This window comes from Moschus berezovskii, chromosome 22 (genome assembly GCF_049115385.1).
Source record: "Moschus berezovskii isolate FMDL1 chromosome 22, NW_MosBer_1.0, whole genome shotgun sequence".
Taxonomy (NCBI): Eukaryota; Metazoa; Chordata; class Mammalia; order Artiodactyla; family Moschidae; genus Moschus; species Moschus berezovskii.
Window position 1 is genome coordinate 62,876,510 of NC_142481.1, and position 22,475 is coordinate 62,898,984.

Below are 22,475 nucleotides of genomic sequence, written 5' to 3' on the forward strand. Positions count from 1 at the left end.
CCGTGGCGGGCTGGGGCGCGGCAGGGTGGGCGCCGCGGGCCCGGGGCCGGGGCCGGGGCCGGTGCGGGCGGGCGGCCACGCCGGAGTCTGCAGCGCGCGAGCGAGAAGTGAGGGCTCGGAGCGGGGCGAGCAGGTGCCCGAGGCGCCGAGAGCGCAAGAGCGAGCCGGAGCGGCGGCAGTGAGTGACGGCGGAGGCGGGGTGGGGCGGGGTGGCTGCGGAGCGCCCGGCAGGACTCCAGGCCCAGGAGGGCTCCGAGCGGGGTGGGGTTCGTGCATCTCGATCGTGGCCCTGCGTTCCCCCTTGTTCTTCATGGGTCGCAGCCCTCTCTTTACCCGGTGCCGGGGGGGATCCCCAAGAGGAAGGAGGCAAAGGGCAGTTTCGAAGCCCATCCCTGGCTTCGCATCCCCCGAAACCCTGGACCTCTCAAAGCTTTCGCTCAGAGCCTCCTCCGTCCTCAGCCCTCTGCGGGAGAGCAGTCTGGTCCCCGAGGGGAAGCATGGGGCGCGCTTGTGGTTTGGACCGACACGCAGTTGTCGGGGCGAGTCCCACGCCTGCGCTTGGCGTCTTTTGCCTTCACCAGGGGAAACCAGGCAGCGATTGCAGAGTCCCTGTCTCCACCCGCGATCCCTAAACTCTTAGCTTTGACCTGAGGTCGAGATGAGAGGAGCCCTGTGGATTCACGTGACTGCTGTCCCTATTCCCCAACCTCTCTGGAGGCTCCACCAGAGGGTCCCTCAAGAACCTAGGAGACAGAATACGACTGGGCAAACACTTCCCAGCAGCTGACTTTAGTTCAGGAAGCTGCAGTCACTTTCTAAGCTACGTCTTTGCCAGCTGGGTGCCCTGGGCAGGTCCATCTACCCCCTCCTAGGCCTGAGTTTCAGCATCTGATCTGTGGCCGAGGAGTTACTCCTGCGTCCTCAGGCCACTGTTGCTCATCTGTTGGGCCCTTGTTGGCCAAGGTCTCTGGCCAGGAAGGGAGGGATGTCTCAGGGCCTTCCTCTTCTTCCTACAGTTTCTCTCCAGGGGCCCCAGAGAGGCAGTTGCCAGCTGCTTTCTGTCCTTTCAAGCCCCCACCCCCTGGGAGCTTTCCGTTAATAATTCCACCTTCCTTTGAAAACCAGCCTTGGATCACTGAGTATAAAACCCTGCCAGGCCCATTGCTGTCCTCAGCTTCCGAAGGGAGGGGGCAGACTTGCACTATGTTGCACAGGCTCAGGATGCTGGTGGGATTCTGGGAAACCAGATTCATTTGGGGGCTGATTCCAAGCAGGGTTATGATGGCAGGAGCTAGCCTACTGTGCAGTGGCCTGCCCAGAGATGCAGCAGTCTCCTGTCCTGATACCATATCGAGGTGGAGGGCCAGTGATCAGGGATGCACACGGGGAGGATTCCTGCAGCTAGAGGAAGTTATGCCTTGCTTACCTTTAAGGTTGGTGAATCTTCTAAACCTGTGCCACCTTGTGGGGGTAAGGTATTTCTTTCCCACAGCACAAATCAGTGTTACTACTAATAAGAATAATAGCTATACATTTTACATACTCTTCATGTACCAGGCACTCTCCATGCATTAGTTGTCAACATGACAACCGAGCAGTCCTTCTCAAACAGAAATCAGATTACTCTTCCTCTGCTCAAAGCCCTGCAGTGGCTCCCTTTTCATTCAGGACAAACATCAGTGACCTTGCAATGACTGGCAGTGTCAAACCATCTGCCCTCCTCCTCCACCTGCTCGGTCCTCATCTCTTGCTTCCTGTCTTTTTCTTGGTCAGAATCCTCTAGCCACAATGGCCTCCTTCCTACAATGCCTCCCACAGGGTGTTCTCCCACCCTAGGGCCTTTGCACCAGGTGTTTTGTCTGGCTGAAATACTCCTTCCTCAGTTACCTGGTTCTTTTGATTTTTGTTAAGCAGTCACATCTCAGTGAGGCCCACTGGGGTCACAGTTTTAATATGCAGTCTTCACTCCTCTGTCCCTACCTCCAGCACTCCCAGTCCCTGACTTTGGGCCTCTTTTTCTCCTTTCTTTAGTGCCAACTTCTTTCCAACACATGATCCAATATCCTTATTTATAATGGCACAGAGATCTGTAGAGTCTACACTCATTGATGTATCTCCAGTACCTAGAACAGGGTCTGACATACCGTCAGTGCTCAATAAATATTTGCGGAGTGAATGAATGGGCTTATTTAACCCCTATAATGGTGGGTACATACTCCTGTGTGGTGGACTGATTTTACCCATCTTAGAGGTGTGGTCGGAGAAGGCAATGGCAAGCCACTCCAGTACTATTGCCTAGAAAATCCCATGGTTGGAGGAGCCTGGTAGGCTGCAGTCCGTGGGGTCGCTAAGGGTCGGACACGACTGAGCGACTTCACTTTCACTTTCACACATTGGAGAAGGAAATGGCAACCCACTCCAGTGTTCTTGCCTGGAGAATCCCAGGGACAGGGGAGCCTGGTGGGCTTCCGTCTATGGGGTCACACAGAGTCGGACACGACTGAAGTGACTTAGCAGCAGCAGCAGCAGAAGTGTGGTACTGGAGCTCAGAGAGTTTGAGGAACTAGCCCACAGTCACACAGGCAAGTAAGGCTTAAACCAGGTCTGTCTTCCTCTGAGGTCCTAATTTTAACTCAAACAGCCCCACCCCAGATGAAACTGTGGTCCCTGTACCTGGAGTTGGTGTAGACAGCAAGTCTTCTCTGCCCTTGACTGGCGGCCCCTGACGAGGCCGCTTTGCAGCTCCATGCTGAGAGGGTCTGCTCTCCCCTCCTGTTTCCTAGACTGAGGCTGCAGCTGCATCTTTCTTCTCTGTGTCTTTACCTCCGGGCTGGGTCTGACCCGTGCCTAGGGCTCTGTGGCTGTAGGAACTGGGAACCCTGTCAGGAGTGTCCAGAGGGCGCGGTTGCTCCTTTCCTGGGGCTTCCCTGGTGGGCAGGTCATAGCCTTCAGTCTCTTTGATCTAGCCTTTGCCAGACAGCAGCCCCCACCGTCCTGGCCGAAGCCTGGCCGGGCCCCCTCCTGCAGGGAAGCCAGTCCCTTCTCCCTGAGTTGTGGTGGGCCACGGTCTCCGTTGGAAGCTCTAAAGAAGGCATCTGTGACAAAGTGTGTATGTTGCTTCCCCAAAGGAAAACTGCTCTCTGGGGACCAGAGCTCCTCAGCCCTGCCAGCTGCCAATGTCCCTTGGGCTTCCACAAAGATGCCCTGTTTAGGGAGAGCGTTGGCCACGTGAGATGAAACTGCTTTCCTGTGGATGGACCTGTCAGAGCATTTCAGAACCAGTGCATGGCCAGTCCCGAGTGCTCATCAGTAGGCAGTGACAGCCGCCCTTTTGGCTTCCAGGTTTTTTCCTTCCTCTCTGTGTCCACAGGCTCTGAAATGCCTGCAGGATCACTGTGTACAGGCGTCTGGAGATGAGTGCTCCTGTAATGTGACCAATAGGTGCTCAACCTGCCTGACCCGCCGGTCCGACTCTGCCTGGGGGCTTGCTTGTGCCCATCCACAGGTCTCTAACTCATGCCCACCACCAGCACGTGCTGTTCTGATTGGGCTGCAAGTTGGGTTATGCAGCACTTGTCAATACCATTTTGTGGATGAACTCACTGGACTCTCAAAGATGCTTCAAAAATGCTATTTAGAAAGACTGCCCAGCCTCTCATGAAAGCACCCTTAAATTATAGCCCTACGTAAATGTTTTTCCTGGAACTCACTTTCAAAATTTGCTTTAAGGTTCACGTCCTCTTGGAGTTTTGGTTTCGGTATTCTTGTTTCCGCTGACCTTTCCTGTCCTCCCTGAACCACATCCAGCAACATTGATTTTGGGTAATGTGTTTTCATTTTAAGATGCAGCCCATCCATAAACTTTTCTATCAATAATCCTGGCCACACTCTGTGTACCCAACAGCTTAAAGGAAAAGATCGGATTTACAGGGACTTTAATTTTTGGCTGGTTTAGTCATTGACTTGCCACTAGTGTCTGGGGATAAAGCCCAGAAGTCTAGCCCCACGGGACGCCCCCTGAGGGCACAGCTCCGGCCAGCTGCGTCGGGTGGAGGGCAGTGTGGGCAGCAGAGGTGGGCCCTCCCTGTGCCCAGGGGTCTCTGTCCCGGGTGATGGGGGACCGAGTGCCTGTGATGTGGGGCTGGTGTGTGGAGAAGCTCACATGGCGGCTCCTGTTGCCCTCCTCTGCCCTGCATCCCAGGAAGAAGACCCTGGGGCTTGAGCCCCTGACTGGCATAGATGCAAGGGAGGGCCTGATGTTTTCGCAGGCCTCCTGGGGAGCTGAGCTGGCCCTTGCTCATGTGCATGCTACAGAGTGGGCCTGGCTTGTAGTCCGCCTGCACTGGGCCCGCAGCAGTAGGAGACCCCAAGCTGTGAGGCCCGCAGGTCTGGTCCATCTGTGTCAGATCAGTGTCCTCACGCTGGGTCCCTGGAGCCTGGGGCCAGTAGTCTGCTCATCAGAGACAGGACTGCTGAGGCTGGGGACTGCCCGGAGAGATGGACTAAGGGGGACAGACTCCAGACAGAGCCTGTGTCACCTCAAACATTCATTCAGCCAACACGTCTTGAGGACCTCATCATGCATCTCACTGGCACGTATCTGCGGGCACCACGCTGGGGTGCTCACAGCACCTGCCTACAGAGAAGCTTCAGTTCAGCCCAGAAGGGAGCAGAGATGCACCCACAAGAGGAAACACAAGTTGAGCCTGATCAGCTCAGCCAGAGATGTGTCACATACACCCCCTCCACAGACACACATCACGGTGGTCCTTGTGGTGGTGGAAGATGTGAAGCATCAGCCAGGCAAAGGCCGGGAGGGGAAGGGTCCTGGGGGCCTGAAGGCACAGCCTGTGCCAAGGCCAAGGTCAGGGGCCTGAGGGTAGAGGGCAGGGGGTGTGAGTGAGGGGCTCAGGTGGCCTGGAGGGCGACAGGTAGGGGCACAGGGGGCTTTGGAGCCACAGTAAGGGTTTCCGTGCCCAGAAGAGTGGGGCTCAGAGCCAATGAGTGTAGATCCAGCCCAGAGTGAGCCCCCCCACCCCGGCAGAGAGGTGGACCCCACCTCTGAAGGTTCCCGAATGTGCAGGGGAGTGGCCGGGGCCGGGTTCTGGGGACCTAGCCCGGTAAGAAACGCCTGCGGTGCGGGGGGCGCGCATCTGGGGACAGAGAGGGGTCCAGAGAGACAGAGTCAGCAGGGAGAGGTGAGGGGAGGACGGGCTAATGCTCTGGGCTTGGGGGGACAAGGACGAGGCCCGACCCTGAAGGCAGCGTGGGCTGGGGTGGGGGAAGGGAAGCGAGTTCTCAGAGAAGGGTCTGGAGCCTGGGAGCACGCGCAAGGCCGCAGATGGCTCCTTGTCTGGACGCGGCTCCACGGAGAGGCCTTTTGGCGAGCGCGCGCCTGCCCCTGTCCTCTCCTGTGCCTCTGCACTTGGTGGCTGGCTCTGCCAAACAGCACCACACCTGCCCCAAAGTGTGCGGGTGTCAGGTGAACCTCACGGCGCCTGAATCCCCAGCTAAGTGCCTCACCCTGTCTTCCTGCGGCCCTGACCTGCTGGGACCCCTGGACCTCTGGGCCTGGTTGGGAGGGACCGTGAGCCTCAGGTTCCCCAGTTGCAATGTGGGTTCTCATTCCTGCCCTCTCTGCTGTCTCTCTTCCACCTTCCACTGAGATCGATGCATGTGATCCTAGGCCAGAGTTGGTGGGCAGGCTTAGGGGACTCTCGACACCATCTCTGATGAGCAGCATGAGAGCAAGATCCTTCCCAGTGACCTGCGCTACCCATTGCTCGATGGGAAAGTAAGTCAGATGCAAAACTAAGCAAAGCAGAGCCAGGTGGCATCCAGGGCTATGGAGTCAGGAGCGCTTTGGTTCAGGTCCTGGTCTTGCTTTGACCTCTTGGAACTCGGCTTTCCCATCTGTAAAAAGGGTATACCAGCTTTGCTGACTGCAGAGGGTGAATGGGAGGATTGATTCTAAGACAAAGTGTTTACAGCAGATCACTCAGCACCTGGGCGTAGTACTAACAGCAGCAGCTCATATTTTAAAGTACGTGCCTAGCTGCCTTTGGTAACGTGACAATGTGGGATGGGAACTTTCAGGGTGTGGACTGGCTCTCCTTGAGCCTGGGCATTTGGGAAGCATGGTGTTATTAGGGGGAAGTGATAAGTGGTGTTCTGTGTCCTCTCATGATTTCATTATAGTCTCTGTGTGTGTTAAGTTCACAATTATTTGCCAGAGTAAATCTTATAGATGCATGGACAGTTGTGTATTTTTTAATTTTCTCAATACACTTGGGGTTTTATTTCCCACTGGATCTTATTAGTTTAATTTAGTAGAGGACAGACTGTATACTTAACCAAAAATTGTTTTGACTTTATGGAGAATTAAGGGGCTCAGGCAGAAGGATCTGAGTAGATCAATCTGCTTGAGATAAAACTCTGTTATTTTCGCATGAGTGTCCTTCACCTTAATGGTGAGGATGGTGATTAGAAAACACGGAGCTGGCTAATAATGACCAGGGGCTGGCTGGAGAGTCAGGGCTGTGGCTCCAGTGCTTGTTCCAGACCTATGGGGGTCTCCCCCTTGGCAAGATGTGTGATGGTTCCCCTGGAGATGCTGGTGGGGACCAGAGGCATCTCTGGTGCCCTTCCAGTGTCTTTGACCAGCCAGCCTTCTGAAGAGTCAGCATCGCGTGGTCAGGGAGTTCAGGTGGACTCAGAGTGCAGAGCTCAGGGCACAGTGGAGGCAGCGACGGGATGGTCAAAGCTAGGAACTGTGGCTGTTTCTCTGCTATGCCGAACTAAGCCTCAGCTGCCCCGTCAGAGCGCACTGGGATCCCCACCTTCTGGACTGTGTAGCTTTGTGAACTGTCATGGTTGGGGATTCATGATGATTATGGTCCCACGTCCTCTGCAGTTCTGGGTTTCAGGAGCCGCTCAGGAAGTGCCAGCTGGGCTCTGTTTCTAGGCCTCTAAGGTTGTGGCATCCTTCCACATCTTTCTTGGCCACCACCTGGAACTTTCTGCCCAGAGCATCTGTATGGGGGCCTTGGGGACAGTGGGAGGTGCTGTGGTCTATAGGAGGCTTCCGGAGAGTTTTAGTCCCAGGCTGTTTTCGAAGGACCTCTTGTCTCTCCCAGTTTAACACTGGATGGGGGCCCATCCCCATGTGAGGCTATAATAGGTTCAGTAGGGCCCAGGCACAGGTTCTGAGTGCAGTGTCACCTTTGGCTTCAGAGCCTCAGAGCGTCTAGTCTGGGAGGCTCTGAGGTCCCCTGGTGGCCCCTACTTGGGGGCACTGGGCAGGCATGCGGGCAGGGTTCACAGGGGCAGCTCTGCCAGGCAGGGGCTTGCTCCACCCCGCCGTCTGGGCCTCGGCCCCTCGGTGCTGATGCCTGGGCCTGAGAGAGGCTCCGCGCTGCCGTGACCTTCATGCCTGACTTGCCCCTTCAGAGTTCCTCCTGCTGTTAGACTGGCAGCTGCCAGTGCCGCTCGGTTTGTGAAATGTCAGTGGTTTAATATCAATTCTGGAGGTTTTATTGCCTTTCCTCCTCCCTGTTTTCCGATGGGATTTTGATCCAATCAAGGCCGATCCAGTGTGATGGTAGGGAGATTTGTGTTCCTGTCCGGAGTTGACAAAAGGTCACCCTGCCTTGGAAGCCGGCGGCTGCCGTGCCCTTGCACCCGTGTGATTACTCTCCTGTCCCGGGGCCCTGGAATCAGGCCATGCTTCAGGAGAGCAGTTTCGGGTGGGTGCGGCCGCTTCTCCCCGTGGGGACCCCGATGGCTGGCCAAGGTCCCTGGGGGTTTTCAGCTCAAGCAGTGGCCACACACAGATGCCTTAGTTGTGTTTGCAAAATGTCTTTGATGCTTCAGGCCTAAATTAATTTTTCACAATAATGATTCAAAATGTCATTTTTTTTCCAAAAAAGGCAAAACTGGAGAAAATGAGGTTCTCTGGGAAGAGGCCTGAGTTGGGGAGATCTCTGATGTGGAGTCTGTTGGGCCTGTGCCCCGCACCTTGGCCCCGTCCTCCTGAGTCCTGCTCGTTCTGGGGTGGAGCACGGGGACGAGAACTTTTGTCAGGGTATCATCCTGTCCCATGGTGCTTAAAGAGAGATGGCTTGGCAAGCCTTGAGTGAATGCCTACTGTGTGCATGGCCCTGCCTGGGGCTTCTGGGCAAGTGCGCAGGCACCTTGTTGGCATGGGCCTTCTCTAAGGCGGAGGGCTCCTGCAGCAGCTGTGGCTTCCAGAGCCCGCCAGGCTGAGGGGGAGGGAGAGCAGGGTGGCCAGTTTGAGGGGCTGGTGCAGCTGTGAACGGTGACAGCTGCAGGTGCCCCGTAATACGAGAGAGTGGCAGGGTGCACCTGGGGTAACCGGGTGGTGATAGAGGGTCGTGGCTCTCCCCGCACCTCCTGCAGTCCCGCCTCCAGGTTGGGGGGCAGCCGCCCAGGCCCACCTTCTGGGGGCCGGCCCTATCGCTCATGCACGCCCTGTCCTGTCTTGGAGCCCCTCAGCTCACAAGTCTCTGCCAGGCCCCGCCTCCAGGGACTGGAGTCCCAGGCTGCACCCTCAGAACATGGGTGGTGGGCGTGTGCTGAGCGTGCTTGTGTGTGTGGGGGATGCTTGTGCACAGACATCATGACCTCCGTGTGTATGCGCAGGCGGTATTTGGATGAGTGACAGCTGGTGTGAGCAGATGGCGTAGGTGTGTGTAAATGGTGTGCACACACAGGCAGGAAGGCGCGTTGTGAACGGGGGCTGGTGGGCAGGCAGCTGGAGACCCTGTGCTCCTCGTCCCCGCTCCCCCGCCTTCCCTCAGCGCTCCTCCTGCTCCTCTCCAGTCCTCTCTTCAGCGGCCCTGCGCTCTCCTGGGATTGTGGGTCTGAGCCCGTGTCACCGCCTCCCCTTCCTCTGGGCTGTCCCGTCTTCTGCCTGGCTGCTCTGGGTGGGGGCCAGAGGAGGCCCCCTGCCCGCACAGCGTGGTGTACCCTCTCCCCGTGTGCTGAGCCCCAGCTCTCTCTCGGAGGCCCAGGGTCCCGCGTGTGGACTCGCAGGCATGTGGGCTGGTCTCCGAGGTGCTGGGGGGCAGGGGACAGAGCAGCCCCGTCACACCCCGCCCGGGGGGCATGGCTTGGTGCAGACCCTGAGAGGCCTGGTGTTTCCATCTCAGATGAAGCAGGAAACCCAGGATTTTACGAGAAATCTAATTTTTAAATGTTGGTTTCACTATAGAAACACACGCTGTGGGGTCTGCAGGCTAACGCTGGCTCCAGGCCCAGTGTCCGGCGTCAGCAGCCCCAGCCTGGCCCCGGAGGCGGGACGCTGGGGTGGCCCCGCCACTCTCTGCAGCTGTGCAGACGCTGACCCAGGATGGGCCGCACCCTGGACCCGTGGCGCGGGCACTGGTGAGGCCGCAGGTCTCCGTGAGGTGCAGCTCTGCTGGGCTTTTCAGACTCCTCTGCGTTTTCTATTTTAAGTTGAGGTGAGAGTGTGATCCTGGAACCTGGCTCTCTTCTTCTCTTTTCGGTTCCCAGGGTCTCTCATCTGTGCTGCGCTGCCATGTCTGAGCCCAGAGATCGCCGGGGGCGGTGCTGAGGTTGGGAAGCGGTGGCCTTGGGATGGTCCGCGTTGGCCCTGTCGCCCGGCCCTTCTCAGCACGCTCCACCCTGTTCCTTCACCGCCACCACTCCTGCACTGACACCTCAGTGCGCCCGACTTCTCCAGCCTCGGGAGTGCTGTCTAGTCCTTACCTGGACACGTAGGCAGAGCTGGGCGTGCTCCTCTCCCGAAGCGCTTGCTCCCTTGGCTCTTGCGATGCCCTCTCTCAGCTTCCCCCCGACTACCCTGGCCACACCCCCCCAGTCTCCTTGTCGCTGGTCATCTTTCTCACGCTGCTGAGTTGGACTCCTCACAACTTAGTCCCAGGGTCGCTTCTCTGGCTCAGATGGAAGTGGTCCTTTGTCTGCATGGGCTTCCGTATAGATGCCACAGAGGACTTGGAGGATGTCCGCCTGAGGCTTGTGTGTTCCCTCCGCGAGCTTGGTCTGGGGTGGTCCTGGTGGTCGTCTCTGTCTCAGTAGCTGGCCCGCCGCCCCCGGGCCACGCTGAGGCCCCCTGCAGCCCTGGAGCCCAGTGCTTGCCTCTGTTCTGCAGGAAGCTGTATGAACTTGCGGGGTCCTGAGTGTTGGTCCTCTGGCTTTCTTGCAGGGCTCCACCAGTCCCGTATTGTCACTTAGGGTGAGAGGCACCTCCAGCCTGCTCCGTTAGGAAGTCCGGAGAGTTTCCTTCTTCTCCTCATAAGCATCCTTACCATTTACCGAGTACCAGTACTGAGTAGATCTCCAGTGGATTCCTCCTGGACGAGTAAATGAATCAAGGCACAGATGCATTATCATCCCGTGGGAGTTGCTGTGATCATTCCCATGATGTAGATGAAAAGCCGTGTCCTGGAGCCCTTTAGTCTGGTATGTGGTGGAGCTGAACCAGTGAACCAGTGGAGTGTGTCCGACTCTTTGCGATCCCATGGACTGTGGCCTACCAGGCTCCTCCATCTATGGAATTTTCTAGGCAAGGGTCCTGGAGTGGGCTGCCGTTTCCTTCTCCGAGTGGAGCTGAGGGAACCTGGTCGCCAGCAACGGCCAGCACTTGGAGCCGCTCCGGGTTCCTGGCTCAGCTCCCTGAGTCCTCAGTCTCCTCCCGCCGCCCTCCCCGCTCCCTGTCAGGGGATTTCCCTCTTAATCTCACCAGTCGGGGGCTACGTAGACGCAGCAACTGCGTTAGTCAGTGCAAACTTTCGTGAGCAACTTGGTAATTATTTCCAAAAATATTGACTCGTAATGTGAAGAAAGCTCTTCTCCATGCTGCCCGTCAGCAGAAAATTGCCTTTGGTATTAACATTTCATCAACCGCATAATGTGAATTGATGTAAATGCATAATTAGAAATAATAGCCTGGGAAAATTCACTCTTATTTATAAAATTGGGCTTGTTAAATTAAAATGGGAGCTAACGACTTCCAATTCGCTCTTAAATATGTCTGAGGCTTTGCCTGCCTTGCTTCACAGGAGTCCCACGTGCTCAGCGGCTCTGCAGGGAGACCCTGGAGAGGGGATGCCCTCTGAGGAGGCCCAGACACTAACTGTCCAAAAGGTGGCTCTCTAGTGATGTGAGCGGGCCTCTCCAATATGGCTGAATCAGCACCCGACAGATGACCGTCCCTGAGGAAGGCTGGGCGATATCCTCAGCCTGCATTCTTCCTGTAGAACGGGGCCAGGCCAGCTGCCCCACCGGCTGAGTGGAGCTGACAGATGCTGTGGGGACTGCGGTAGGTACTGTATGTTCAGGTGCAATGAGGCCGATGAACATGTTCCACAAAATCTGAGAGTTTGCAGAGGACAGTGAGAAATTTCATTATCATTAGTAACATTTGCTCATTCATTTAACAAGTACTCTTTAAGTACCTATTCCATGTCAAACCCTGTGCCGGGTGGTAGGTATCCAGAGATAGAAAAGATATGGTTTCAGATCTCTTGGAACTCACCGTCTAGGTGGGAGAGATGTTAAGGCATTTACATGTGCTTTCATTTTGGGTGTAAGTGACAGAAAAACAATTCACACTACTTAACACAAACAAACAACAAATCTATTTGCTCATGTATCTGGAGTGAGTTTCAGGCAGAGCTTGATCCAGGGACTCAAATGAATTTGTTAGGACTCTGGTCTGTTTCCTCTGAGCTTTTCCTCTGCATGTTAGCCTCATTCTCTCGATTCTTGCAGGTTGTACCCCCAACCCCTCCCGCTCCATGTGGGGAGGGTGATACGGCATGCTGTTCACATTTATAGCCGATGGCTGATGTTTAAAGGGAAAAGTCTGCAGTTTTCCCTTCCTGCACACCCCATCCTTACTGGCTGAGTGGAGCTGACCTCTTTCCCCAGTTTCAGAAGTAGAAATGTGACTCAGGCCTTGCCAATCAGAGCTCTGCCTCCTTAGCCCGGGAACAGGTCTGGGGACGCACAAGACCCTGGCTGAATGACATGTCTGTGTCATGGGGGGATGTCTGGTCAGGGTCACTGGGAAGGCAGTGCTCCTGGTCTCCAGAATGGCTGGCTGTGAAGATGGCCAGAGGCACCTCCCTCGGGGGGAGCCAGAGCTGACACACAGCTGATCCTGCAGCATCGCTGGAGTCTCTGGTGCGGCCACACCTAGAAGGAGGTGCACCCCCAATCTCCTCAGTTCCATGACTGTTACCCTCATTTTTACACTCTGGTTGGCACACAGTGTTCTGTCAGTTCCTCCTGGAAGAGTCCTGGCAGGATCTGTCCAGGTCTTTATCCTTGATTAAAACCTACTCATTAAATAGAAGCTGCTGCTGTCTTGAATGAAGCTCAGCATAAATGAGCTCATCTCTAGAAGCCCTTGCGTGCGCGTACGCTCACAGCCCCATCTTGCGGCCCTGCTGTCAGGCTATCTGACCCCTTTTGTGGCAGGCTGGGGGCTTCTCAGGACCCGTGCTGCCCTCCCCTCCCTGGCTCCCCTCCGGGCATGGGGGACCCCAGGGAGGGGTGTTTACGGCCCCACCTGGGTCTGCCTGGCCCCTTCCCTCTGCTTGTCTCCTCCCCCGGGGACACAGGTTCCCTTGTCATGTGTGAAGAGAGCTGCCCGCTTGTCTGCAGGAACAGCCGGGCCTTGTCCCCTCAGCTGCGGCTGACGCCTGGAGCGGGCTGGACAATCCTGGCTGTGTCCCGGGGGGCTGGCGGCCCGCGGAAGCGCCCTGGCTCCGGCCCAGGCCCTGCGGGGGGCTTCAGGCTGGGAGCTTGGAAGTGGAGCCCGCGGGGAGCCCATTTCTCCAGGGCCTCTGCTTTCCCTGCAGCCCTGCCCGTGGGAGCCAACACTGGCCAAGGAGGAGGCCTGTCAGCTTTCTGAAAGGGGTGCTGACACTGGGCCAGGCTCCTTTCTCATGGGCCACCGTGCGACCAGGGGCCATGAGCAGAGATGCAACGGCTGGGGACTCGGTCCTTCTAGCCACCTTCTCTGAGCCTGATGCCCTCAGCAGGCTCTTCCGAGGGGTGGGAGGAGAAGGGTGGGAACAGCTGACAGGTCAGGGCTGGCTCCCTGTCAGGGCTTCAGTGGTGGCCCTGATGTCTTGCTCTTCTGCCCTCAGCCCCTCGGGCTGGCAGCTCCTGCACTGTGCTGCCCGTCTGCCCGCCAGCCCCGCCTTGTCCCCCTGCAGGGGGCATGGCTCCTTGGGCACCCGGCCCCCAGCACGCACCATAGTCCTACAGGCGGGTGGTCTGTTCCGAACCCATCCTCCTGCTAAATGCTCCCCAAACGCTGCCTCACTCGCAGTGTCGGGAGGTCTGCGTTCTTGTCCTCATTTTGCAGATGCAGAAGCTGAGGCTCAGGATGCCCAAGGCCATCCAGCTTGCTAAAGTGAGTCTTCCCTCTTCTAAAGCTCGTGCACAGGATCAGTAGACACTACGGTTTCTCTGCGCGCCTTGGCTCCAGCTGCTGCTGCTTCTGCCTAGAAAGCTGTTTTCTGTATTCAGATGACAACCATTTATTGAGTTCTTGCTGCTGCTGCTCAGTCACTTCAGTCGTGTCTGACTCTGTGCGACCCCACAGACGGCAGCCCACCAGGCTCCCCCGTCCATGGGATTCTCCAGGCAAGAACGCTGGAGTGGGTTGCCATTTCCTTCTCCAATGCATGAAAGTGAAAAGTGAAAGTGAAGTTGCTCAGTCGTGTCTGACTCTTAGTGACCCCATGGGCTGCAGCCCACCAGGCCCCTCCGCCCATGCGATTTTCCAGGCAAGAGCACTGGAGTGGGTGCCGTCGCCTTCTCCATGGAGTTCTTACCCTGTGCTTAGTCATGGTCTTACAGTTTAGAGGGGGAGATAGATAATAAACATGTGAATAAAAAGGAAGAAAAATAGAGCAGATAGTGTTCACTGCTATGTATAGAATTTAAAAAGAAGGGTGTATCTCTGCACGATGTGGGGTACGTTTTAGCAGGGAGCTTGGAGAAGGCTGCTTATGGACCTGGGACCTGAAAGATGTAAATGAGCTATGTGGGAACTGGAGGAGTCACACTGTGTGAAGAGAAGGGCTGGCAGCGTCCCTGGGCAGACGTGAGCATGCTGTGCAGGGGAGGTGAGCTGCGGGTCTAGAGCTGGAGTGGGTGTGCGAGGGGGACACACGGACACTCGGGGCGCTGCCCACAAATGAAGCAGAACCACCCTGTGGCTTTGTGACTCAGTTGTCCTGTCTGGGCATTGGGTCCATAACAACCCCCTGCTACTCAGGTACCAGGCAGACATCACTCAAGTAGCTGAAGGACTATCGTAGGAAGAAGAACTGACCTGCTATTTGTGGCCCCTGAGAGCAGAATCATACCTGCAGGGTGGGGAAAGGTTTTAGGTGTGTCCAATAGTCATAGATATTCAGGAATGAGAAGAGTTGCCCTGAGAAGCAGAGAGCTGCCTGTTACTGACGGAATCCAGCTTTGCTTGGAGTCAGGATCTCGTGTAACAGCCGACCCCTGGTGATGGAGCGGACGGCTCTTGGGTACTGATGGGGCTGGGGCTCACCAACACGGGGGTCTCCCTTGGTGGTCTCTGCACTGCTTGAATGTGCAGGGTGAAGGATGTTAGGCTGGAGAAAGGGTGCATGTTTCCTGCAGACGTGGCTTTTGGGTGGCTTGGGTTAGGGTGCAGGCTTGGTTCTGAGCTCTGGGCCAGAATGTGCCTGGTGCTTGATAAATTTCGTTGCTTGATTGATTTCATCCGGGCCCTGGAGGGAAGTGAAGGGAAGATTTCTTGATTTGAGAAGACTAAATTAGGAGCAGATGTCTTTTCAAGCTATTAATAGACAGTTGGGGAACAATGAGCCTTATTTTTAAAGGCGCCCACAGCAAGCTGGTCGCTGCTTGCTGTCCATTTGATTATTTTGTGTTGGAGCATTTCATATTCTTGTCAGTGGACGGTCATTTGCAGGGAATAGCCAAGCCCCTCTTCATGCTTGATTTACATCATGAGCCAGAGGGTCTAAATTTAAACTATTCCCCCAAACTATTCCATGTCCCGCTAAAGAGCCCCAGCATACCTCATGATTCTGAAAAATGGGTACAGTACAGAATGACTTTCCAGAGAAGGGTTGGTGGAACGCACAAGATAGTCACTAAATGGCCCAAGTCATTTTTTTTTTTTTTATTCTTCAATGTAGATGTTTGGGGTCTGGCTTTTAGATAAATGAATTTAAACCATTGTGGAAACCATTAGTAGCATTATTCACAATCATGACTGTTGAAAATTGTCACCTCCTTTGTGTGTGTTTTCTCTCTTGCAATTTAAAAACTAGCACCATTCAAAATAAAACTAGTGAGGAAAATGGAGTTTCTTTTTTAAAAAAAGCCCAACATTTTGCTATAATGTGTTCCTCTGGAGAAAGTAATTATGATACAGACAAGAGAATTATCTGACTTGATTTACCTTGGTAGACAGAGTCCCAGTCAGGCTATGTGCACAGACCCAGGAGGGGAAGAGTCGCTTCTGACAGCCAACTTGGGTCCGCGACTTCCCGCACTCACAGTGGCAGATGGGAGTCCCCGGGAGGTGCCCAGCTGTCCGTGGGGCCTTGGGTCATTTTTGCATGAGGTCTGGGCTTGTCCACAGAGACTCCGCCCCGCGCCTGCCCTCTCCCCGTGGCGGCGTCCGCACAGGGAGTGCAGGGACCAGTCTGTGTGCCCTTGTGCCTCTCAGTTGCCCGCTCACCAGCAGCTTCTTGCTGTGGGTACTTGGCTGCTTGTCCCTTGAGCCGCGAGCATGTGCCTGGAGATACAGGGGAGCTGGTGCCCCAGGGGCAGCCTTCAGCAGTGACGAGTGGGCATTGATGGATGCACACCCTCTGGGTAGGACAGCTCTGACATGATCTACAGTCTCCTAGCGGGCTGCCCACAGTAGCCTGCTCACTACCATGTCCCATGTAGCCAGTCCCGAACAGGATTACTGGGGCGTAAACCCTGGCTCTGCCCTGCTTCCTGGTAGTCAGAGTGTTGGCGAGGGTGGAGAACAACCTGTGTGCCTGTGGGCCCGGAGGTGTGCCTGCCCTCAGCCTGCTGCCAGGGCGGGGCAGTGCCTGGACTCGAAGGGCGTAAGGGACACTTTGCCTGCGGGCGTCTTCCACTGTCCCTACTCATCACGGTGGCTGGTATGCTGTTGTGGGCCAACTGGGTCCCCTAAATCCATATGTTGAAGCTCTAATTCCCAGTGCCCAATATGACTGTATCTGGAGGTAGGGTCTTTCGGGGGTAGGGTCTTTCAAAAGGGTGGAGTCCAAATTCTACAGGGCAGGTGGGTCCCTTTACGAAGAGGCAAGCGGTCTCTCTCCTCACGCTCAGCACAGGATAAGGCCGTCTGAGCACACACACAGAAGGTGGCTGCTGCAAGCCAGGAGAGGCCTCAGCGTGAAACCTACTTTGCTTGCAGCTTGATCGTGCATATCTGGCCTCCAAAGTTGTGAAAAAATAAACGTCTGTTGCCCCCCAGTCTGTGATGTTTCGTCAAGGTGGCCCTTGCTGGCAAACACACACACTCAGCGAGCTGTTTGTGTTTCACGGACCCCAAAGCTTTGAGGGCCTCGTTCAGACCACATCTGGGGAGGGCAGCCCCGCTACCTCCTCTCCACCACTGCCAGTCACCCCGCAGACCGGGATGAAGCCGAATCAGGTCGCAGGGCTTGTCTGACTGCCCCGCAGGGCCTGCTCTTGCCAGGGTGGTTCCTCGGGTGCCCTGGAGTCTGGTCCCCATAGGTGTCCTTCACTGGCTCGGATGGCACCTTCCGCTTTGGGGGACCCTCTCCTGCCACTCCATCGTGCAGCCCCAAGAGGGCAAGTCAGGGGGAGTTTTCAATCTGGAGCCAAGGGAAGAGCCCCACTCCCCTCACTCATCCCGGCGAAAGCCGGGGGTTTAGGGGGCCCTGAGGCTGTGGCTGCTGTGGCCAGCTGTGTGGACCTACACCCACCTGAGAAGAGCCGGACTGACAGATGGAGCAGGGTCTTGAGGATTCAGGTCATCCCCGAGAGCCCCCAGACCCGCACCCCTCCCGGGGTTTGCTGTGGGGCCCACACATCTTCGCTCTGCTGCATTGGGCTTGGGCTGGGATCCTGTCACTCGTCACGCTGGGTCCCATCAACCTCCAGCAAGACACTTGTGCGGCCCCCGAGGCCCCTGCTGACGGAGCCCCAATGGCCGCAGCAGCAGCAGCACAGCCTGTCCCTTGGCAGGTCGCTCCAGTTCAGCCATTCGGGGAACATCCTTTATCACCGAAGCTCTCTGCCCAAGAGCGTCAATCCAATCAAGGATCGAGGCAGTCCTCAGGGAAGTCAGGTGGAAAACGGGCCAGAGACAAGAGGTGTGGCCCCTCCAGCCACTGAAGGATGCGTGGTTGGAGGAAATGGTGTCACGGGGAGCTTTTGGCTGACCTTCCCCGGCACCCTCTCAGCCCTGTCTGGGAGAGGAGACCCCGATCTGGGCCGAGGGAGGAGGGGCCAGTAGGTGTGAGGATGCTCTGTGTGTCCGGTCAGCAAATGTCGCTGACAGGCAGGGATGCTGGGGCCTTGGAGCCTCTCAGGGCATGGCTGCTGGATGGTCCATGGCTGTGACGAGGTCACCCATGAGCCAGAACCCCCTTGACTTCCCATCCTCCCCTTGCTGCTCCGTTCACACACATCTTGCTGTCATCACGTGTTAGGTCCCCATGAAGGCCTGGGGTGTGGGGTCACCAGAGTTACAAGATGTACCTGAGTGGCCACAATGCCAGGTTGGAAGGGAGTTCATTCAAGAGGCTTTGATGTCTTCAGGGGCTCCAGGGTCAGAGTGGTCACATCCATGGGGAGTCACGGATGCTTGAGGGAAGGACCCCACCCCAGGAGTGCCATGTGCTCGGAGAGCCTGCTGACGGCTGACCCAGGGGTCGCAGTGCCTTGTGCAGCCTGGGCTCCTGGAGCCCCCTGGCCCACTCCCCAAGCCCAGCTGGCTCTCTGGTTAGTCTGTGAGACCTCACACTCTTTCTAACCCCTCTGCCCCATGTCCCAGAGCTGGCTTCTGATTTTATACCTGCTGGGCCAAGCTTCTGAGAAGACGCGGACTATAAGCGCCCTGAGAGGCCATTGTGTGCAGTTCCCTATCCCTGGGCTAATGGGCATTCACATTGATCAGCTTCACCGGTTGACTTATTCCTGAACTCCGCATCTCTTTACTGAGGAAATCTCCCCTGCTGTCTGACCACATGCCACTCTGCTGCAAAGTGTACTGATTGTGTTATAAATTTGTGTTTGGGCTAAGGATTTTAAAGAAGAAAGAATCATTCAGAAATGGCCTAGTCTTACTAATTTTGTTTCTAACCATCAAAGGTGGATTTCTCTTGACCAGAAATGTATCTTTTCCCTTTCCATCTTTCCCTGCATCTATGGGGCCATTGCTCCTGAATCTGCTTGCTTCTCTGATGTCTGGAATCTCGAGTAGTTTCCTGCAGACAGATGGCATTGATTTTGCATTTGTTCCACTGTGCCTGTCTCTCACGAAATATTAACATCAGTCTTGACATGAAGCTCCTGAAGATATCAGAAACAATTTGATCTGTGACTTTAAAAAATGTTTGGTAACATATTAGGCATGGGGAGGTTTTACAGACGGGACTATTTTTCAAATAACTAGAGAATTTTGGACAATCACCAAATTTTGCTCTTTTTTGCATGTAATCTTCTCGCCTCTTCTTGCATCTGTTATTTTTGATAGCTGAGTTGTTTTAGTGACTTCAATAGAAGAGGAAAACATCCACCATGTTCCACGTTGTGGCACAGGGAGGAGCACTGGGCCAGGAGTCCCCAGGGGAGGTGCTCCATGACCTTGGGGAAGTCACTTCCCCGTTTCTACATTGGTGAGTTGGGGAGACGGATCCCTTCCCCCACCACATCTCAGATGCCTGCGATGAACAACTCACTTTTTAAAGGGGAGGGTCGGCCAGCTATCTCACTTTCTCTGGATGGACACAGAAATTCCTCAAGCCTATTTGGTCTTGAGCACCTGAGTGGCCCTCTTATGCAAACAGAGAATGAGGGGGGATCCCACGACCCTGCAGAAGGGGTCCCTCAGGACTTGCTCTTCTGGACTCAGCCTCACAGCGGGTTGCTGGGGAAGGGAGGGCTTCTTTGCATAGATACCTCCACCCGTCCTAACCCTCCTGAAGTATCACACCCAAGTCTGACCATAGATGTGTTCTAGATTCCAGTAAAATGGATGGTGAGCCTCATTTCCACATGAGAACTCTGTGGGAAGGCTTGTTGCAGAAACAAACAATTGGAGACCAGAATGAATTGTCACTGTTGGAATGCAGGAGAGGAGAGGGCTACGTTCTCCTGGGCTCCTGTCCCCAGCTCTTTTTGTGGTGTTTTCTTGAGTCAGCTCCGCTGCTCAGGGAAACCTGCAAATGCCAGGCGTGGTGCAGACACTTGAAGAAATTGGTTCAGACAGGAGACATTTAACACTAGTTAGAAGACTGGGCAATTCTAACTGGCAGAGATTGCCCAAGGCAGTCTGATGTCCCCCACGCTAGGCCCCTGTCCAGATGGCCTCTTCTTTCTCTTGTTGAGATGTGTGATCTGAAAGAATGTACGTGCCATGGAGCAGGGACCCCACCTGCCTTAAGCTTCTGGGGCCTCCAGAGCCAAGAATAGTGCCGGGTGCACAGAACCTGCTTCATTCATTCATTCATTTGCTGGTTCAGTTCTGAACACTGGCCAGGCCAGGGTCTGGGCTGAAGGTGTTCAGGGATGGGCCACATTTCCGCTCTTTACTCCGAGGTAGGCCCCTATGATGGGGGCTTCCCTCATGTCTCAGTGGTAAAGAATCTGCCTGCCAATGCAGGAGACGCAAGAGCCGTGGGTTCGATTCCTTGGTTGGGAAGATCCCCTGGAGGAGGAAATGGCATCCCACTCCAGTATTCTTGCCTGGAGAATCCCGTGGACAGAGGAGCCTATAGTCTGTGGGGGGCTGCAAAGAGTCAGACATGACTGAGTGACTGAGCAGAGCAGGCCCCCATGACAAGTCAAGGAAAGCAGATGGGGGGTCAAGAGTTGCAGTGCGGGCTCAGCAGACTACAGGAGAAAGTTCAGTCTGCTGCCTCTCACCTGAAGCCCCGCTCCATTTCCTGGGGCCCTTGGGAGCCTCAGGCTCCTAACTCACTGTTCTCACTGAGAGTGCCCTTTGTGACTGATGGCACACAACACTCCCACAGGACCATCTTTCTTGGGGAAGTCAGCCTGGATCTGTGTCACAGTCACCTTTCAGCTGATGCTTGGCCTAAGCTCTTCCTGCTTCCTACCCCAGAATGTCCTTCCTGGGTGTGGGTGGGACAGCTGAAGTCCTGTCTTGCAGTTCTTCTGAAGCAGAGGCACGCCTGCCGTGGCGGAGCCTGGGTGAGGCTGGTGAGCCATGTCTTCGTCATGCGGGAACAGGCAGCATCCTGATCCACGGTGTCAGCTCAGTGGCTTCTGCCACTTGCTACTGTCTTACTTGACAATTAGCCTTGGGAACAGGATGGGCAACTGACATGTAATCAGGAGTACTGTCAGGAGCTTCGCAGGGAAGCATTTGTAGGATAATCGGATTCCCAAATCTCAACCCAGAGGGCTTTTGGAGGCTGCTTTCTTAGAATGCTTGCAGTTGTATACAGTAGAAAATCATTATATGCCTGGATCAGGCAAAGAGGGCAATTTATTGACTCAGTAACTGAAAGGCTTAGGTCTCAGGCATGACTTGATCCAGGGGCTCAGCTGTTCTGGTTTTATGTGTTTCTCTGTCTTCCTCTCTGAGCTTAATCCCTTTGCCGGCTCCCCCATGTGGCTGCCCGCTTTATGTGCTGTCGTCTGACCAGGTTAGTTCCTCAGATAGGAGACCTGTCCCCGTTTCCCAGGGGTTCTATCTGTGCTTGTAGCAGTGAATGCCATCAATCAACTCAGACACGGTTCTGTTCCCGAACCCTTCCTGCCATGCCCCTTCTCTCCTTCCCTTTCTCTCTAGATTTCTTCCCTTTATTGATTTCATAAAGATGCATGATCACAAACAATCAAAAGAGGGAAGCATAATTGCTAAAATTAGGTGGTGGTCATTCTAGATGTCTCTCTAGGAACGTGTACAGATTCATAGAGTTTGATAAAATGAGATTATTTCAACATGCTATGTAAAAAAAATTGTCAAATTTTGGTTGAATTTAATAGCAACAATGAAAAACTTGAAGTGAGATGGAAACGATATTTCTTCACCTCATAGTCCATCACTCTTAAAAGAGCACCTCAGATTAAGAAAAGAAAGTTATGAAAAACAGTATGAGCTGGGAGTCATTTTCTTTTAAGGATATCTCAGTTCTAGACAACTGAGCTGGCTTTGGATTCTAAAGGATGAGGGAATTAGCAGGTTTATTCTCTTCTGGAGATTCTCTGCCAATTTCTATTCACAAAGTTATTCTTTTACTTTGTCCAAGTTTGCAACTTTAAGATTCTCTTCTACAGGGTTTCTTTTTTTCTGTATTTTATTATAGTCAGTTCTTGTCATTTATTCAATGATTTTTCCATTTATTTTCATTTTGATGCTCTATTTTATTGTGAAATAGATTTTTTTCTCCAAGAGTCATGGGTACTATGTTGCCTGAGTTCTCTGTGCTAAAAAAATGCCTCTCTTGATTTTTATATTTAAAGGACAACTTGAGACATACACAGTTTGCTTTTAAAACTGCTTTCCTCAGCTTTGCTCTGGAGACTCCTACGTTACCCCCTCCACCCTTCTATATTTTTCCTCTAATATGATTTCTCCAGCTTCCTTTTTCTTTAGATATACTTTACCTGGATATAGCTGTAAATTAGATTTTTAAAGAAAAGTTCCTGGGTACTATATTTACTGAGTTCCTTAGTGTTCTTTCATAATGTTTGTTGCTGTTTTGTTCAAATAGCAAATTGAATGATCATAGCATTTTAGGTTCACATTTTCACTACAGTTTGTGAATATTCTCTCTTATCCACTGAATTGAAAATTGCTGAGGAAAAGTCTGAGCCCATTGTGATTTCATGAACCTCTTTCTTTCTGAAAATGCCTTTTTCCCCCTCTGTGAACACACAAAGATTGTTTTCTTGTTTCTCAATTGTATCACTTTTAACACAATTTTTCCTGAACATGTTATGTCTTTTGGATGCAAAAATTAAGTTCATCATCTTTAGGAAAATTTATTATATTATATACTTGAATATCTCTCTTTTATTTTTCACTCATGTGCTCAGGATGAGCAGGAAGGAAGTGGGTGTGAGAAAATTGGACATGTTCCCAAGCTCAGCTTGCAAGGCGAGTCTGTTCCAGCCACCAGCATCAGACACAGGCAGCAAAAGAAAACCATAGGTGAACCTCATTTAAAGACAAGTTACCTGCAAAATAT

The 22,475-nt window shown here is 54.1% G+C and overlaps 1 long non-coding RNA gene across 1 annotated transcript in view; it reads left to right on the forward strand.

The window, feature by feature from the left end:
• Window positions 1–22,475, forward strand: part of LOC129547288 (uncharacterized) — a 51,888-nt gene that overhangs the window by 21,396 nt on the left and 8,017 nt on the right. The window contains exon 2 of the long non-coding RNA XR_008684048.2: window positions 11,064–11,323. This is a non-coding gene — a long non-coding RNA (uncharacterized LOC129547288). The remainder of the gene's footprint in view (window positions 1–11,063; window positions 11,324–22,475) is intronic.